The 17888-nt window shown below is 56.5% G+C and overlaps 1 pseudogene; it reads right to left on the bottom strand.

The window, feature by feature from the left end:
* Window positions 1-944: 944 nt before the first annotated feature.
* Window positions 945-12097, bottom strand: LOC144277870 (syntaxin-binding protein 2-like; annotated as a pseudogene).
* Between the last annotated feature and the right edge of the window lie 5791 nt (window positions 12098-17888).

The raw sequence follows: 17888 nt of genomic DNA on the forward strand, positions 1-17888 counted from the left end.
CGTGGCTCTGATACCCAGGGAAAGGCAGTGGGGAGGTGTCTGCCACTGGGCAGGGGCATTTGATCCAGGCCCATCAGGTGGCGAGCCCGCTCTGCCCTGCTGCTAGGGTGACCAGACAGCAAGTGTGAAAAATTGGGACAAGGGGTGGGGGGTAATAAGAGCCTAGAGAAGAAAAAGCTCCAAATATCAGGACTGTCCCTATAAAATCGGGACATCTGGTCACTCTACCTGCTGCTGACCAACCCTGGACGCGCCTCCTACGCAGTCCTGGCTCCACCCCCACTTACTTGGGCACTCTGACTGCAACTCCTGCTAGGACCCCTCCCCCCTTCGGGAGCCGAGGTCCCCACTGGGGGACAGGGCCAAGAGGCCAGGGTGCCAGGCTGTGATGGGAGGGGTGCAGGGAGCCAGGGCTGGGCCAGCACCCCAAGGCAGTGAATGGGGATGATATGGGGGCAGAAGGGGTGTTCTCTTTAAGCCTTTGCAGACTGGACAGACACAGCCTGGGGCTCAGTGGCTGGATCACAACCCCCCCAAAGCCAGATGGTGGTAGCAGCCTCTGCGTGCCCCGCATCACTAGCGGAGGGCTGACAGGAGGGGGAGGGGGAGGTGCTGTGCTTTGGGTCCCAGGCAGGGGAGGTAGGAATGGCTGAAGCTGGTAGATAATGGAGCCAGACTCTGCCCCTACCCCATCGGGGGCAGGGTGGCCACAGGGCACAAAGGGTGACAGCCCTAGAGGCTGTGCCAGAGGGAGGGAGCCTGGCCTGCCCTCTGCCCTAACAGCCAAGGAGTCGTTCCCTCCCCCCCTCTCCCCCCCCCCCCCCAAGAACTGACACCGCAGCCAGGAGTAGGGGGGAAGGTGCCTTGTTGAGAAGAGGAGGTGGAGCTGGGGACAGCGAGCTGGAGCTGTGGGGGGCAGAGTCTCTGGGGGGAGGGGGCTGCTTCTAGGCCTCCTCGGGGTCCAGCTGGTTCAGGGTTTGGATGTCATCCAGGAAGCGCTTGGGGGTCAGGATGTGACTGGAACCTGGGGGAGAGAGAGGTGGTTGGCAGCGGTGGGCACAGTGGGGCGGGTATGAGGCTGGCATCACCATCACCCCCATCCTTGCAGCTGGACCCTGCTCTAGTGCAGGAGGGGAGAGACTCTCTCCTACCCCCTGTTGTTGTACCAATAAAATAAAAACCAGCAGGATCTTATTAAAGGGAAAAGGCAAAATGCCACATTTATTGTAAATATAATAAAGAAATATAAAACTCACACTGTCCTATCGTTACTTATTCCTTACTTAATTATATATATATATCTATATATTCATTCATTCATTCATTCATACCAGTTCTGCATAGGGGTTTATAGTTACTAGCCTAGAGGTTGCTCGTGACAGGGTACTGGCCAGGTAACCTGTACACGAGAGTGGAGCCGAGTCCGTGTCAGATGCGCATCCGATGCTCCTGAAGGGTAGTGGCAGAACTGGAGACTCAAAGTTCTCAGTCCTTAGTGTCCATTTTTATAGGAATTTCTTCCTATGCCAGTCCGTGGAATTTGCTTTGTCATATTGTCAGTCATGACTGCTCCAGGACGGCTGTCAGGTGCTCATCAGCTTTCTTCATCCTTTGAATTGGTCCGGTGGATCCCAGTTTGCCCTCCGGGGGGGTTCTCTGGTTGTCTCCACCTGGCGTCTTCTTCGGCCAATCGATGTTAAATTCCTAGGCTGGCACTTCCCTGTTTATTCAAAACCCACCATTCATTCACATACATTCCTTACTTTAATAAAAAAACACATTTCTCATTTCACCGAGTATTGTTATTTTATTTGAGACTCCCTGTCTCTTGACATTCCTTCAGTATTGCCTTTCTTTTATTATACAAAGGTGTTATTTATTTGAGACTCCCCGTTTTTTTAACATTCCTGATCCAAACTATAGAAGGTGGGAGTCTCTATGTGACATTTCTATGAGCGCCGCTCCAATTCGCGGTTCTTCATGGGTGTTACAAACAAGCATGTCAATCTCCATTACAAAGTATCTGTTTGCAAAGTAGAGCCAATTGAACATAAAGTGAAGTTAGTTAAAAGCATGTCAATCTCCATTACAAACAATGGAAAGCGCCAATACAGAGAAAGCAGAGTCAATTAAGCCGTTTAGTTTTACAAGCGTCCATTTTAATAACAAGTGAGAAAGTATCAATTCAGAGTCAAATTGAGCAGTTTAGTTTTACAAGCGTCAATCTTAATAACAAGTGAGAAAGTATCAATTCAGAGTCAAATTGAGCAGTTTAGTTTTACAAGCGTCAATCTTAATAACAAGTGAGAAAGTATCAATTCAGAGTCAAATTGAGCAGTTTAGTTTTACAAGCGTCCATCTTAATAACAAGTGAGAGAAAGTATCAATTTAGAGAAAGCAAAGCCAATTGAGCGGTTTGCAAGGTACGGTTTGCAAGCTTTAATTCAGAATTGTAAATCAATATTGCAGATTTACAATTATGTCAAATAGAAGAATTATAAATGCAGATTTAATAAATATTATAAATCAATATTGCAGGTTTACAATTTCTTATGAACAGAATCACAAATATTGGAATATGCCTACACTGTGGCCTGGCACTGCACCCCTCGTGCCGCTGTACCCTGCACAGCCAGGCAAGAATCCACGCGCTGACAGTGTTCCTCACCCTTGGGTCTTCGAGGGGTGTGTGCAGGGGGTGAGCCATATCCCTATGGGAGTTACTGGGGGTGTCTGACTGGGCCCCCACACATGGTCCCTGGGCAATGAGAGGCCTGGGGAGCCAGGAGATCAGGTGGCTAGATACAGGCCTTGTGGGACAAGCACATCTGTTCCCAGACCCCTGGGTGCGGGAGGACAGAGGGTAGCATGGGCCCCCTGTGGGTGCTGGGCAGGCAGTTTTAGGGTCTCCCCCGCCCAGGGGGTCCCAACTGTCCCTGACCTGGGCATTCCAGCCACCCTTCCCCCCAGGACTCGCCCTACTCACCGATCACCACTTCCCACTTGCCCCTGGTGGCCGCGGTCAATTCGTAGGCGCAGCGCATCTCAGACATGGACACCCCACCCAGCACGTAGATGATGAGGCACGGGCCCGTCTGGTACTCAGTCGCTGGCTTGTTCTTGTGCCAATGCCTGAAGCGGGAGCTGGGGGGAGAGAGGGGCAGTGTGGATCCCAGGGGCTCGCTGAGGGAATGCCAGGTGTAGGGGTGGGCACTGCCCAAAGCGGGGGCTGGGGGGAGAGAGGGGCAGTGTGGATACTAGGGGCTCGCTGAGGGAATGCCGCATGGAAGGGCAGGGCCTGGAGGAGGATGGGAGGCAGGCCCTGCCCAAGGCAGTGGGACAGGAGTCCCAAAGCAGGCAGAAGGGAGTAGGGGAGGGTGGCACCTGCCCTGGGCTGGGGGTGCTGTCTAAAGCTCGTCCAGTCCCTTTCCTCTATCCTGGACCCTGGTGTGTTGAGGGACTGCTGGGGCGTGGGGGACATGGTAAGAGGGGTCCAGGGCTCCAGGCTCTTGGGCACCCCCTCCCTTGCAGAGGGCAGGGCCCTGGCCATGCACTCCCAGGCACAGAGGCTCCCACACCCTGGGGTGTGTGTGTCAGGGCTCTGCTGTCCACAGCCCAGCCAGGCTCAGCCTTACCTGACAGCAGCCTGGGAGCTGGTGGTAGGGACCGGGTCTGACACGAAGGGCCACAGACTCTTGTCCAGTTTGTCCTCAAGGATGTCCTGGCGGGGGAGGACAGATCAGCAGGGGCCAAGCAGCAGGAACCTCTGACCTGGTGGCCAAGCCAGGCCCCATTGGGGCGGAGGGGCTGAGATGGCTCCTTACTCAATGATTGGGTCCCTGGGGGGGAGCAGCCTGGGGCCCACTTTCCAGGGTGGGGCATGGGGAGCCAGCAAAGAGCACGCTGACTCCTCCAGTGATGCCCCCAACTCCCCACATCCCCCTCAGCTGCTCAGTGCCCTGCTGTGACCTCCCTACCCATCCACCGTTATGGGGAGGGCAGAGACCTCCTGCAGCCGGATCCAGGGCCCCTCACTTGGGGTGGGGGAGGCAGGGGGCTGCCCTCAGTGCCCCTTCCCTGCTGCGGGCAGATCCAGGCCCTGCCTCTTGCTCCATAAGGTTTGTCCCAGCCACACAGGGGGCCCAGGCTATGATACATCCTAATGCCACATAATAGGGGCTTTTACATTAGTCCGCTGCTTTGACTTGTACAGGGAAGCTTAAGGCCTGCCAAGCTGCGGCTGGCGCAGAAGGGGGCGCCCCTGATTGGATTATGCATGGGACTGAGGTTACCGCAACTACCTGCTCCAAAATCCCACAGGAGGAACCATCACAATGCTGGAACAGGGGCCTGGGAGCCTCCCACCTGTGATCTGCCAGGGACAGGAGCTCTGGTCGGGGGGTTAATTCTTGGCCTGGAGGAGCCCCAAGCCAGTAGCTTGAAGGCAACTAAGTGTGCCCCCCACCCCCTTGAGGAGTGCCCCACAGGACTGGGTGATGAGGGGCTCAGCCCCCAGCAAGGGTGGGGGGAAGGAGTGACCATGTCACCTTTCACAAGCTAAACAGGTTTGGGCCCAGGCAGTGCTTGGATAGGAGACCTCTAAGGAAAAGCCACTGGGTGCTGGGAGGTGCGAGTGAGTCAGCAGAGGGTGCTCTATGACCCCAGGGAGTGGGCGGGGGGCTCTGCAGGGGGTGCTCTCCCAGTTCAGTCAGTGACCAGTACTGTGCTGCAGGAGTTCAGCCTTTAGATGAACGTCACACAGCTGCTCCTCACTGGAGGTTAGGCCAAGGACCCTGCCAGCCATTCAGATTCCAGTGCCAGTCATGACAGTGTGCTGCCTGGATCCTCTGCACTTCCAGCCCCACACACTGATCACCTCCTGCCCTAGACTCTTGGGCAGCGCTGCTGGGCGGCTGTTAACAGCTGCCCGCCACTCCTTAGGAAGAATTCAGCCCTGGTGAGGAACCCCTGTATATACTGCCCATGCCCCACCCCAGAGCTGGCAGCATCTCAGCACCGGGTAAGACAACTCCCCTGCACTCGTGTCTATGATTTAAGACCCCTAAGGATGGCAGAAGGAGAGGACTCGCTGATGAGCCCCTCACATGGCTAGAGCCCTGCGCAGATACAAAAATGTGGATGTGCATCAGCCTGCAATCCACAAGCCGCCTTTTACCTGTATCCGCATCCACACCAGCAGCAGCTAGGGAGGGTGGGGAAGGGGTCTTGCAGGGAAGAGGCAGTGTGGAGGGGGCAGGGTCTCAAGGAGAAGGGGCAGCTTGGAGGGGGCGGGGTCTCGAGAAGGGGCAGTGTGGGGGCGGGGTCTTGAGGAGAAGGGGCAGTGTGGAGGGGGTGGGGGCTGGGGGGGAAGGGGTTTCTCATCACGTGCCGCTCCTGGGGGGTCACGAGCGTACACGGCAGCAGCAGAGCATGTTGCATCACAGTGGGGTGGAGGGGTGGGGTGCCAGGGCCTCACCCTCTCCAATCCCAAATCCTGCTGCTCAGGAGCTGGTGGGGACACTGGTGCTGCTCGAGCTGCTGGACAGGAAGCCGCGCGGTGGGGCGAGTGGGTGCCGGACAGCCCCAACTCCGACGTGTTGCCTAGCCACTGGCTGCGGGCCGGCGGCCCCGAGTGCCCTGCGTGCCCCGGGCTGCCTGAGCTGGATGCCGCGGGCCAGGCGCTGCTGGGGAGTAGAGCCCTGCACGGTTGTATTTGCAGCCGATCCACTATCCACAGAAATGGGGCGCGGATATGCAGGGCTCTACACATGGCTGACCCCAAACCACCCCCTTGGGCCCAGCCTGCCAGTTGTGACCCCAGTCCCCAAGGCCAGGAAGCAGATGGCCCGGTACCTCCATGATGTCCTTGAGCATGGGGATCCAGTGGGAGAGCTGGTAGCTGGACTCCAGCCGCGCCTTCCTCTTCGGTCACAGCTGCCTGCTCTGGGGGAGGAAGGGAGAGGGGGTGAGAGGCAGCAGGGAGGAGGTGCGGGGTGGGAACGGGGGCAGACAGGGAGAGCGTGGCCTACCTGAGTCACGCCAGCCAGGCTGGCAGGGGAGAGGCAGAGAAAACAGAATGGATCACTGAGTGAGAGAGAGAGAGAGAGAGAGAGAGACTGATGGGAGAACAGAGCTGCTTCCCCCCATTCGCCGCATGGCCACCCCAAGCAGTGGTCACCAGCTCCAGTCGCTGGCAATCTGAGGTCCTGACTCCCAGTATCCTCTGCCAGGGCAGAAGAAGTCACCCCAGATGGGGAGTAACTCGGGGGTCACCCTCATATGGGGAGGGCGTCACCCCACTGTACAGGGACAGAGGCCACCTCTGTGCTGGGAGTAGGTCACTGCCATAGGGTGGCACCTCCAGGATGGCCTGGGCTCCCCTGTGCAGCACAGATCTGCCCCCTGGCACGGGGACAGCTGCTGGCCCCTGGCCCCAGTCCCTTACCCCAGGCGTGAGAGAGATGCCCAGAACAGCATGTTGTGGATGATGTCTCTCTGCTGCTGGATGTTGGCATGCCGGATCAGCTTGGTGAGGTTCTCCTTGTCCACACCTGCACGGGGACAGACAGGTCAGCCCTAGCACCCCTGGGATGCACCCACAGCCCAGGCACACAAGTCCGTGGCCCCAGAAGTCCTAGTTCCCCGATCAAATCCTGAGATCCTGCTCTTCCCAGCCCTCTCAAAGCTGGGGGTAAACCCAGGAGTCCTGGCTCCCAGGCCCCCTCTATCCCACTAGACCCCACTGCCCTCCCAGAGCTGAGCATAAAACCCAGGAGTCCTGGCTCCCAGCACCATCCGCTCTAACCCACTGAACCCCACACAGTTAATGATCGAATTTAGGTTCTTGCTGCTCCTCCCTCAACAGGTTCTCTCGGGCGCTGGGGTCAGGGGTCTCTCTAGTTCCCCCTGGCAGTGCAATGGGAGCCCCCGTCCCCCTGATCTGGGCTATTCCTATTCCTGCCTCTGCCACCTACTCCTGGCATGCTGCTCCATGCCTCAGTTTCCCCCCCTGTAACATGGGGATAGTGCTTTCACCTGTGACAGGGAGGCTTGGCAAGAGCCTCAGGAATATCCCTGGGGGGACTCAATGGGAGTCACAGCAGCAGGGTGTGCACAGAGCAGGATTTTCCCTCCCCAGCGCCGCTATCAGCTCCTGAGAATAGCCCAGATCAGACTGGGGCTGCAGGCTGGAGCCAGCTCTGCTGCAGCAAGTAGCTCCGGTGGTTAACAAGCATGCTGTCAGTCTCTTCCCTGGGTAGATGGTTTGGGCAGCCAGGTGTGTGCCAGGCTCCCCTCTGGAGGCAGGCCTGTGCTGCCAGCTGTGAGTTACAGAGCATCTGTGCCATGGCAGCCAGCTATCCCAGAGGGGGGCCCCCCTGCCCGAGACTGGTAGCATTATCCCCCTTTTACAGATGTGGAAACTGAGAGGTAAATAGGGGAGGTGACTTGCCCAAGGTCACCCAGCTGGGAATAGAGCCCGGGTCGCCCGTCCCAGTCCAGGGCTCTATCCACTAGGGAACACTGTCTTGGTCGATGGGAAAGTAGAGAGGAATGGTGCAGTCATGGATCCACAGGGTCGGTGCCAGGGTCCCAGCTGTGGAAGTCTCTGGAGGAAGCCCTTTGCTGTGCCAGACCCCAACAGGTTTCTCTCTTCCTCCAGGACAGGCCACATGGCCTCCCCACCTCCTGAGACTGAACCACTAGTCTTTACCCCGTGAGCCCTGCCCAGCGACTCCAGCTGGGACAGATCCTGGTAGAGACCCGTCCACTCCGCAGGGCCCGACGCCCCTCTGCCCGGGTGACAGGGCCACTCACCCAGCGTTGTCAGAACAGTCGGGTTTCTTAGGCACCTGGACCCCAGCCTGGGCAGCCCAGCCCACTGAAGGTTAAAGCAAGAGGCCGTTCTGGTCAGCCCAGAGCCCGGCCGAGCTGCAGATAAACCTGTTTTCAGCTCCGGGTCTCTCACTCAGGGCCTGTCTACATGTAAACAACTTCAGCTGCTCCGCTTCAGTGATGCTGCCTTTCCCATACCCCCGAGCGACACAGTGGCACCGACCCAATTGCCTCGTGTAGACCAGGCCTCGGCCTGACCTTGGTCAGTTCTCAGGCGAGAGCTCCCAGCTTCCCGCACTCATCCCCCAGCTCAAACCTTCCCAACCCTGTGTTCTCGAGCTGGGGGCCCTGCTCCAATTCCCTGCTGGGAGCATCCAGCCAGGAGTCATTGGAGCTGGCACGGTCTTTCTGGCCCCCAGGCTGATCTGTGTTGGATTCTCTTCATTTCACCAAGACAGGGAGGTGACACCCCCCCCCCCCCCCGCCCCGCATGACTCTTACCTTCCCCGAGAATCCTTCCCCTTCACCCTCTGCCAGAGAAGCCAGGAAATATATAGGGAAACTGAGGCACGCATCAGATTCATAAAAGATATTACAAACATTCCCAGTTGGTCACAGGTGCACAGTCTCCCAGCAACTCAGCAAAGGCTGGAAGTAAGAGCAGAGGCGACAGGAGAGAGAGATCTGGGCAGGCCTTGGATTTTACATCACTTTGCTTCTCCTAGGGGGGGCAGGAGCTAGTGGGTTTCCCGTGTGAGAATCCAGGGCAGGGTGGGTTTGCAGCTGCCCTCTGCTGGGGGTGGGACGGGGATGGCAGGAGCTAGGGGAAGCCCACAGGCCAGGGCTGACTTGTGGCTAAGGCTCGGGAGAGCTGGGTTCTATTCCTGCTCTGGCAGACTCCCTGTATGCCTCAGTTTCCCTTCTGTAACACAGGCCACCCTGCCTCCCCTGGGAGGCTGAATTCATTAGTGAGATTCTGATACCATGGTGATGGGTGTAGGAGCACACACAGACAGGAGTGTCCAGGTGTGGAAGAGGCTCTGCGTGCGAAGCTTAGTTCTGTGACCGAACTGCCCTGTTTATAAACAAAGAGATTATGCTGGGCACACACTTCCCCAGTTGGTGCCTCGGTTTCCCCATCTATACAGAGGGGATAAGGACACTAGCCTTTGTAGAGCACTTTGAGATCTGCCCACAGCCAGTGTTAGAGAAGGGCTGGGGCCATTAATCCAGCCACACAGGGAATGCTATTGTTCTGCCAACCCCTCAGGATCTCCAAGGGTGTCTAGACCCCACCCCTCCCCCCGCCAGGATCTCCAAGCAGGTTCTAAATCACTCCTCCTTCCTTCTACTTCTCATGTGCTCCCCCGCGGCTCTGTCCCATGGCAAGGGCGTGGCCAACACAGCTCGCTCACCTCTCCCATGCTGGGCTCGTATGCCTTGAACACCTTGAGTTTGGCCAGCACAGCGTGCGCCAAGTGGAAGTTATCTTCATGGTCCCTGCAGCAAAGACAAACCCTGTGGGTCAGAAACAGCTCCTCCCCCAGGGGCACATGCACTTCCTGTAGGAGGTAACCAGGTACCCTTGCCCTTTGGGCACACTCACTTCCTGTAGAGGATGGCTGGGTACTTCTCCATGGCACACTCACTTCCTATAGGGGATAGCTGGGTACCCCTCCCCCTGGGCACACTCACTTCCTGTAACGGATGGCTGGATACTCCTCCAGGGTTTCACACAATGTGGCAATCTGCTCTGCCAGATTCTCCATCTGCTTGTTCTTTTCGAAAAAGCGGTAGGGGCTGAACCAGTTGTGGAAGCTCTATGGCCTGTCCAGGGAGTACACCTTGGGGACAGGGGAGAGCAGAGATCAGACCCCGGTGCCAACTGCTTGCAGCCAGGCCAGCTGTGCCCCATAGACGCGCTGTTGGATCAGGCCAGCCTGGTGGAGCTGTAGCGAGCCCCTAGTGAGGGAGAGATCCCTTTGCCAGTGTCACTCCTGTTGTGGTAGAGGGATAGCGAGCCAGAGATTCATGTACCAGCCTGGGATGAAGATGCCCCAGGTTCAGGTCATTACTTGGCTGCAGACTCCCAGGTGCCCTCAATGTTGGGGGAGGGGGCTTGGCGACGCTTCTAGTCTGGCAAAAGCCCCAGCATAGCCACGGGCAAACCCGGCATCAAGGTGCGTCTGCCGCTGTTGCTTATTTCACTGGCCGAACAGAACGAGCCATGGGGACAAACGTGCTTGGACACCAATAAATAGTATCGGCCCATGAAGGGTTTGCTGGCGCAACGGGACGGGTGAGCCAGCAAAGCCTCCTGACGGACACTCAGCTTCTACCAGCCAAAGCTTCTCTTGGCACAGCTGGCACCGGTACCCCAGATGAAATCAGCTAGAGTGGCGAAAGGACTGCTTTGCCAGCGTAACGGCACCTACCCAGGGGCTCTGCCAGCACAGCTGCATCAGTTACAGGGGGGATTTTTACTCTCATGTCCCCGTAACAAACCCACACCAACAAAGCTTTTGTGTGTAGACCAGGCTCATGTCTCTCTGTGCCTCAGTTTCCCCATCAATGCAATGGGGCTGACACCACAGTCCTGCCCCTCAGGGGCAGGAGGGGGGAAATCCACTGATGACACAAGGAGGGGATGGGGTGGTTGGGTAAAGGGCAGGCGTGTGGAGTATCGGGCTGTCTTGCAGGCCTAGTATAAACCATCAGTAAGAGCTGGTAAAGCCAGGGAGGCAGGGCCCTCCTCCCCCATACATCTACCATCCCCATCAGGTGCAAGCCAGCGATTCCACGTCTCACAGGGTGTGAGCAGCCAGCTAGTCCCTGCTGCCCTGTGCTGGCGTCAAACCCGGGGCCCTAGAAGGGAAAGCTTCCCCCGCCAAGCCACATGAAACACTAAGGGTGGGGTGTCGTATGTCACCATCCGCCCCGCGGACCTGCTCCTCCAAAGCCCGGCCACCCCTCACCCGGCTCTCGTAGGGCAGGAAGGCCATGTTGATCTCCTTGAGGGTTTTGATGACCTTGGTGATCCGTGACTTCCTCAGCTCCTTGAACAGAGGCTCAGGACAGGCTGCAAGGCAGAGGCAGTGGGTGGGAGTGACAGGCACAGGGCTCAGGACCCCCAGCACAGCGCCAGCCCCCACGGACGGGGCCAGACCGGGCACAGCAGGGGCAGTAGTGCTGCACGCCTGTGGGGAACCTGTGCAAGCCAGCAGGGCCACACAGGAGTCAACGATGAGTCCAGCCCCCCCGAACCAGAGTCATGCCGGGTTCTCGCCTTTTGCAGCATCAGCAGCGAGGGGGAGCCACAATCTCTCCTACGCAGCCCCTGTCTCACACCCTGCCCTCAGCCCCCCCGCAGGGCTGAGTGACCGGAGTGTACAACATAGGATGATGCACAAGGAGGAACGGGGACTTGGGGTCCCCCTGCCGCTGTAATGGGGAGAAGCAGATCTGACCCTGACACACTGGGTATTCTGGTGCTGTCCCATCCCCCCACCGAGTTGGGACTGATGGAGCAATGCATGCTGGGAATGGTAGCCAGAGGCCGCCTTTCTGGGCACACGCTGCAGATGTCTGTGAGCCGTGCTGGCTGGAGGCAGGCCCGTGGTGGAGAAGGGGGGGAAGGGAAAGGTGGTGTCATTCGGTCTGGCCTGCTGGGGCTGCATCCCCTGCAGGAGGGCAGAGCATAATCAGGGTGCTGCGCACTGGCCTGCCGGCAGAGAGAGACCCCCCCACCCCCAGGCTCCAATGTGCTGCTGCCCAGGCTCCCAGCTGGGGGATCCCCCGACCCCCAATACTCACGGCTGAGGAAGAAGACGTGAGCTGCCTTGTAGTTGAAGGTGGGGGTGCCCTGGAAGTCATTGATCAAAACCTGCACCGACTGCAAAGGGGGAAGAAGGGAGTTGTCAGCACCTGCCGAGGCCCCTCCCTGCTGCTCAAATGGCCCAGCCCATGCCCAGCCCCTGGGGACTCAGGGCCTAGCATGATGCCATCGGGAGGTGGGCTGGTTTTTACCCCCCTGGCTCTGGGCTCCCTCTCCACCTGGAGCAGGGCTTGTGCCCATGTGCCCGGGACATCCTAGGGCCCAGTCATATCTCTCGCTGCCACAGAAGTGTCCATGCCCGGCCACAGATGGGGCCTGGCATTGCCTTGCTGCTGAACTAAGTGGGCTCTGAGCAGTGCCCAGGGAACAGCCGGCCGAGCAGCAATCTCAGGCAACTACCATCAGGGCCCCTTCCTCCCCGGGCGCCATGCTGGGCACCTGCAGCTTCGCCACGCCAGCTAGCCTGGCAGGGTGTTTGGAACCTGTTCAGACCCCTCGACCAGCCATTGTGACAGGTGAGAACCTGGCTGCCCTGTCCCAAGCCCCAGGCCCCAGCTCGCAGTCCTCTCCTACAGCGCTCCCTCCGCGGGCAGCCCCTGCGGGTTCTGGGCTTCACCCTGCTCTGCCAGCGCCCCCTGCCCCTGGTCTCCCTCCACTCACCTTGCTGCTGCAGATGCAGGAGCCTCCTCCCCAACAGCCCCTGCTCCCTGAGCCTCTGCCTCATCGAGTCTCCTTCGCTTTGAGTCTCAGCTGAGGTCGCCTCTCTCCACCTGCTGCACCTGCCCATCCAATCCCCACAGGATTGCACTGCGGAGAGGTCTGGGGGACAGTCTGTGCCTCACGTGGCAAAGAACATGAAGCCCAGCTCCGGGGAAGCAGCCTCCTGGGGAGCCCCTACTGGCCCCATTCCCATCCTGACATTGTGCTGCGCACAGAGAAATGGAACGAGGGGAGTCTCCGTGTTCCCCTAGGAAAGCCCTGTAGGCCATTGGCCCAACATCTCCACCACCTTCCTGCCGTGCTGAATGCTCCCTCTGCCGCACCGGCCTAACCCGCTGCTCCACATCCCCCAGCCCAGTCCATGCCGGGGGCTCAATAACCTTCCTGGCCAATGGTACATACTGCCCCCATGCTTGGCACTCTCCTGCTCCTCCTCCCACCCAGGCTGATTCACTGGTCCCAGTGGTCTGATCCGGTGTGTGTGTGGGGGGGAGATATGGGGCTAGCTGGACAAGCTGGGTCTGATCTAGCGCGGTGGGAAGGCGACATACCCAAGCCTAGCTGGGGACGGATGATGGGCTAGACAGAGCAGGGATCCCCACACAAATGCTCTAAGTGCACGTAGTCGGTGGAATGTGTCCACAGTACCGAGGTAACCGTCGACTTCCGGAGCATTGCACTGTGGGTGGCTATCCCACAGTTCCCGCAGTCTCCGCCGCCCATTTGAATTCTGGGTAGAAATCCCAGTGCCTGATGGGGCTAAAACATTGTCGCGGGTGGTTCTGGGTACATATCGTCAGGCCCCCGTTCCCTCCCACCCTCCAGGAAAGCAAGGGCAGACAATCGTTTTGTGCCTTTTTTCTTGAGTTACCTGTGCAGACGCCATACCACAGCAAGCATGGAGCCCACTCAGATCACCTTGGCAATTAGGAGCACATTAAACACCACACGCCTTATCCAGCAGTATATGCAGCACCAGAACCTGGCAAAGCGATACCGGACAAGTAGGAGACGTCAGCGTGGTGACATGAGTGATGAGGACATGGACACAGACTTCTCTCAAAGCACAGGCCCCGGCAATGTGGGCATCATGGTGCTAATGGGGCAGGTTCATGCGGTAGAATGCCGATTCTGGGCCTGGGAAACAAGCACAGACTGGTGGGACCGCATAGTGTTGCAGGTCTGGGACGATTCCCAGGGGTTGCGAAACTTTCGCATGCATAAGGGCACTTTCATGGAACTTTGTGACTTGCTTTCCCCTGCCCTGAGGCACAAGAATACCAAGATGAGAGCAGCCCTAACAGTTGAGAAGCAAATGGCAATAGCCCTGTGGAAGCTTGCAACGCCAGACAGCTACCGGTCAGTCAGGAATCAATTTGGAGTGGGCAAATCTACTGTGGGGGCTGCTGGGATGCAAGTAGCCAACGCAATCAAAGATCTGCTGATATCAAGGGTAGTGACCCTGGGAAATGTGCAGGTCATAGTGGATGGGTTTGCTGCAATGGGATTCCCTAACTGTGGTGGGGCCGTAGACGGAACCCATATCCCTATCTTGGCACCAGAGCACGAAGCGGGCGAGTACATAAACCGCAAGGGGTACTTTTCAATAGTGCTGCAAGCACTGGTGGATCACAAGGGACGTTTCACCAACACCAACGTGGGATGGCCGGGAAAGGTACACGAGGCTTGCATCTTCAGGAACTCTGGTCTGTTTCAAAAGCTGCATGAAGGAACTTTATTCCCAGACCAGAAAATAACTGTTGGGGATGTTGAAATGCCTATAGTTATCCTTGGGGACCCAGCCTACCCCTTAATGCCATGGCTGATGAAGCCATACACAGGCAGCCTAGACAGTAGTCAGGAGCTGTTCAGCTACAGGCTGAGCAAGTGCAGAATGGTGGTAGAATGTGCATTTGGACATTTAAAAGCATGCTGGTGCGGTTTACTGACTCGGTTAGACCTCAGCAAAACCAATATTCCCACTGTTATTACTGCTTGCTGTGCGCTCCGCAATATCTGTGAGAGTAAAGGGGAGACGTTTATGGCGGGGTGGGAGATTGAGGCAAATCGCCTGGCTGCTGGTTACGCACAGCCAGACACCAGGGCGGTTAGAAGAGCACAGGAGGGCGCGGTACGCATCAGAGAAACTTTGAAAACCAGTTTCATAACTGGACAGGCTACGGTGTGAAAGTTCTGTTTGTTTCTCCCTGATGAAACCCCCCGCCCCTTGGTTCACTCTATTTCCCTGTAAGCTAAGCACCCTCCCCTCCTCCCTTCGATCACCACTTGCAGAGGCAATAAAGTCATTGTTGCTTCACATTCATGCATTCTTTATTCATTCAGCACACAAATAGGGGGATAACTACCAAGGTAGCCCAGGAGGGGTGGTGGAGGAGGGAAGGACAAGGCTACACAGCACTTTAAAAGTTTAAAACTTGAAAACTTATTGAATGCCAGCCTTCTGTTGCTTGGGCAATCCTCTGGGGTGGAGTGGCTGTGTGGCCGGAGGCCCCCCCACTGCGTTCTTGGGTGTCTGGGTGAGGAGGCTATGGAACTTGGGTAGGAGGGCGGTTGGTTACACAGGGGCTGTAGCGGCGGTCTGTGCTCCTGCTGCCTTTCCTGCAGCTCAACCATACGCTGGAGCATATTGGTTTGATCCTCCAGCAGCCTCCTCTCATGACGCTGCCGCCACCTTTCAGCTTCAGCCCTCTCTTCAGCCCGCCACTTACTCTCGTCAGCCCGCCACTTACTCTCTTCAGCCCACCACCTCTCCTCCTGGTCATATTGTGCTTTCCTGCACTCTGACATTGTCTGCCTCCACGCATTCGTCCGTGCTTTGTCAGTGTGGCAGGATAGCATGAGCTCAGAGAACATTTCATCATGAGTGCGTTTTTTCACCTTCTAATCTTCACTAGCCTCTGGGAAGCAGAAGACCCTGTGATCCTTGAAACACATGCAGCTGGTGGAGAAAAAAAAAAGACAGTGTATTTAAAAAGACACATTTTCTAGAACAATGGCTACACTCTTTCACGGTAAACCTTGCTGTTAACATTACATACACAGCACGTGTGCTTTCGTTCCAAGGTCGCATTTTGCCTCCCCCCACCACGTGGCTAGACCCTCCCCGTGGCTAACAGCGGGGAACATTTCTGTTCAGCCATAGGCAAACAGCCCAGCAGGAATGGGCACCTCTCAATGTCCCCTTAAGAAAAGCACCCTATTTCAACCAGGTGACCATGAATGATATCACTCTCCTGAGGATAACACAGAGAGATAAAGAACGGATGTTGTTAGAATGCCAGCAAACATACACTGCAATGCTTTGTTCTACAATGATTCCCGAGTATGTGCTACTGGCCTGGTGTGGTAAAGTGTCCTACCATGGTGGACAGAATAAGGCTGCCCTCCCCAGAAACCTTTTGCAAAGGCTTTGGGAGTACATCCAGGAGAGTCGCAAATGCCAGGGCAAATTAATCATTACACATGCTTGCTTTTAAACCATGTATGCTATTTTAAAAGGTACACTCACCAGAGGTCTCTTCTCCACCTGGCGGGTCCGGGAGGCAGCCTTGGGTGGGTTCGGGGGGTACTGGCTCCAGGTCCAGGGTGAGAAACAGTTCCTGGCTGTTGGGAAAACCGGTTTCTCCACTTGCTTGCTGTGAGCTATGTACAACTTCATCATCATCATCTTCCTCGTCCCCAAAACCTGTTTCTGTGTTGCCTCCATCTCCGTTGAAGGATCAAACAACACGGCTGGGGTAGTGGTGGCTGAACCCCCTAAAATGGCATGCAGCTCATCATAGAAGCGGCATGTTTGGGGCTCTGACCTGGAGCAGCCGTTTGCCTCTCTGGTTTTCTGGTAGGCTTGCCTCAGCTCCTTAAGTTTCATGCAGCATTGCTTCGGGTCCCTGTTATGGCCACTGTCCTTCATGCCCTGGGAGATTTTGACAAAAGTTTTGGCATTTTGAAAACTGGAATGGAGTTCTGATAGCACGGATTCCTCTCCCCATACAGAGATCAGATCCCGTACCTCCTGTTCGGTCCATGCTGGAGCTCTCTTGCGATTCTGTGACTCCATCATGGTCACCTCTGCTGATGAGGTGACCATGCTCCACACATGCTCCACACCTTGTCCCTCTCAGATGTTGGAAGGCACTTCAGAATTTTAAACCTTGGGTCGAGTGCTGTAGCTATTTTTAGAAATCTCACATCGGTACCTTCTTTGCGTTTTGTCAAATCTGCAGTGAAATCTTAAAACGAACATGTGCTGGGTCATCATCCGAGACTGCTATAACATGAAATATGTGCAGAATGTGGGTAAAACAGAGTGGGAAACATACAATTCTCCCCCTCAAGGAGTCCAGTCACAAATGTAATTGATGCATTATTTTTTTAATGAGCATCATCAGCATGGAAGCATGTCCTCTGGAATGGTGGCTGAAGCATGAAGGGGAATATGAATGTTTAGCATATTTAGCATGTAAATACCTTGCAACGCTGGCTACAAAAGTTCCATGCCTTCTCACTTTCAGGTGACATTGTAAATAAGAAGCAGGCAGCAGTATCTCCCCTCAATGTAAACAAACTTGTTTGTCTGAGCGATTGGCAGAATAAGAAGTAGGTTAGGTAACCAAAAAAAGATCTGCATTTGTAAGTTAGACTTCGAGGTCTAGTGGGTATGAGTGGGGGCTCTGGGGGTGGGAGTCAGCACTCCTGGGTTCTATTCCTGGATCTGTGAGGGAGGGTTGTCTACTGTTTAGATCAGGAGATGGAGAGTCAGGACTCCTCCTGGCTTTGCAGCTGACTCCTTGTGTGACTGAGGGCAATTCCCCACACCCCCCCGTGCCTCAGTCATACGGGGATAATGACACTGAGCCAGCTCCTGGGGGTTGGGGCTGGATTCATTCCAGTCTATACAGCACCTCTGAGGGAGGTGCTAGGAAAGGGCAGGACATAAGTAACCAACAGACACTAATGGGATGCACCATGTGATTCTCTTTCTGTTCCTAGCACATGTGACTGTGGACCCCAACACAGCCAATGCCTACCTGCTCTTGTCCCGGGATCAGCGGAGCGTGAGGGTGGGCAACAAGAGGCGGGACATCCCCAGTAACCCCAAGCGGTTTGACACGTGCACCTGCATGCTGGGCCGGCAGCGGTTCACAGCCGGGATGCACTACTGGGAGGTGGAAGTGGGGGATAAGCCATGTTGGACACTGGGGGTCTGTGAGGAGTGTGTGAGCAGGCAGGGAATATTCACGCCCTCACCAGCGACTGGTTTCGGGACGGTGTGGCTGCACAATGGGGATGAGTATGCAGCGCTCACTTCCCCCCTGCCCGAGCTTATGCTGAGAGTGAAGCCTCGGCAGATTGGCATCCTCCTGGACTTTGAGGCCGGAGAGGTGTCCTTCTACAACGTGACTGGCAGCTGTCACATCTACACCTTCAGTGGCATCTTCTTGGAGCCCCTGCGGCCATACTTCTACCCGGGGGTGCGGGC

Source organism: Eretmochelys imbricata, chromosome 20 (assembly GCF_965152235.1).
Source record: "Eretmochelys imbricata isolate rEreImb1 chromosome 20, rEreImb1.hap1, whole genome shotgun sequence".
NCBI classification, from domain to species: domain Eukaryota; kingdom Metazoa; phylum Chordata; order Testudines; family Cheloniidae; genus Eretmochelys; species Eretmochelys imbricata.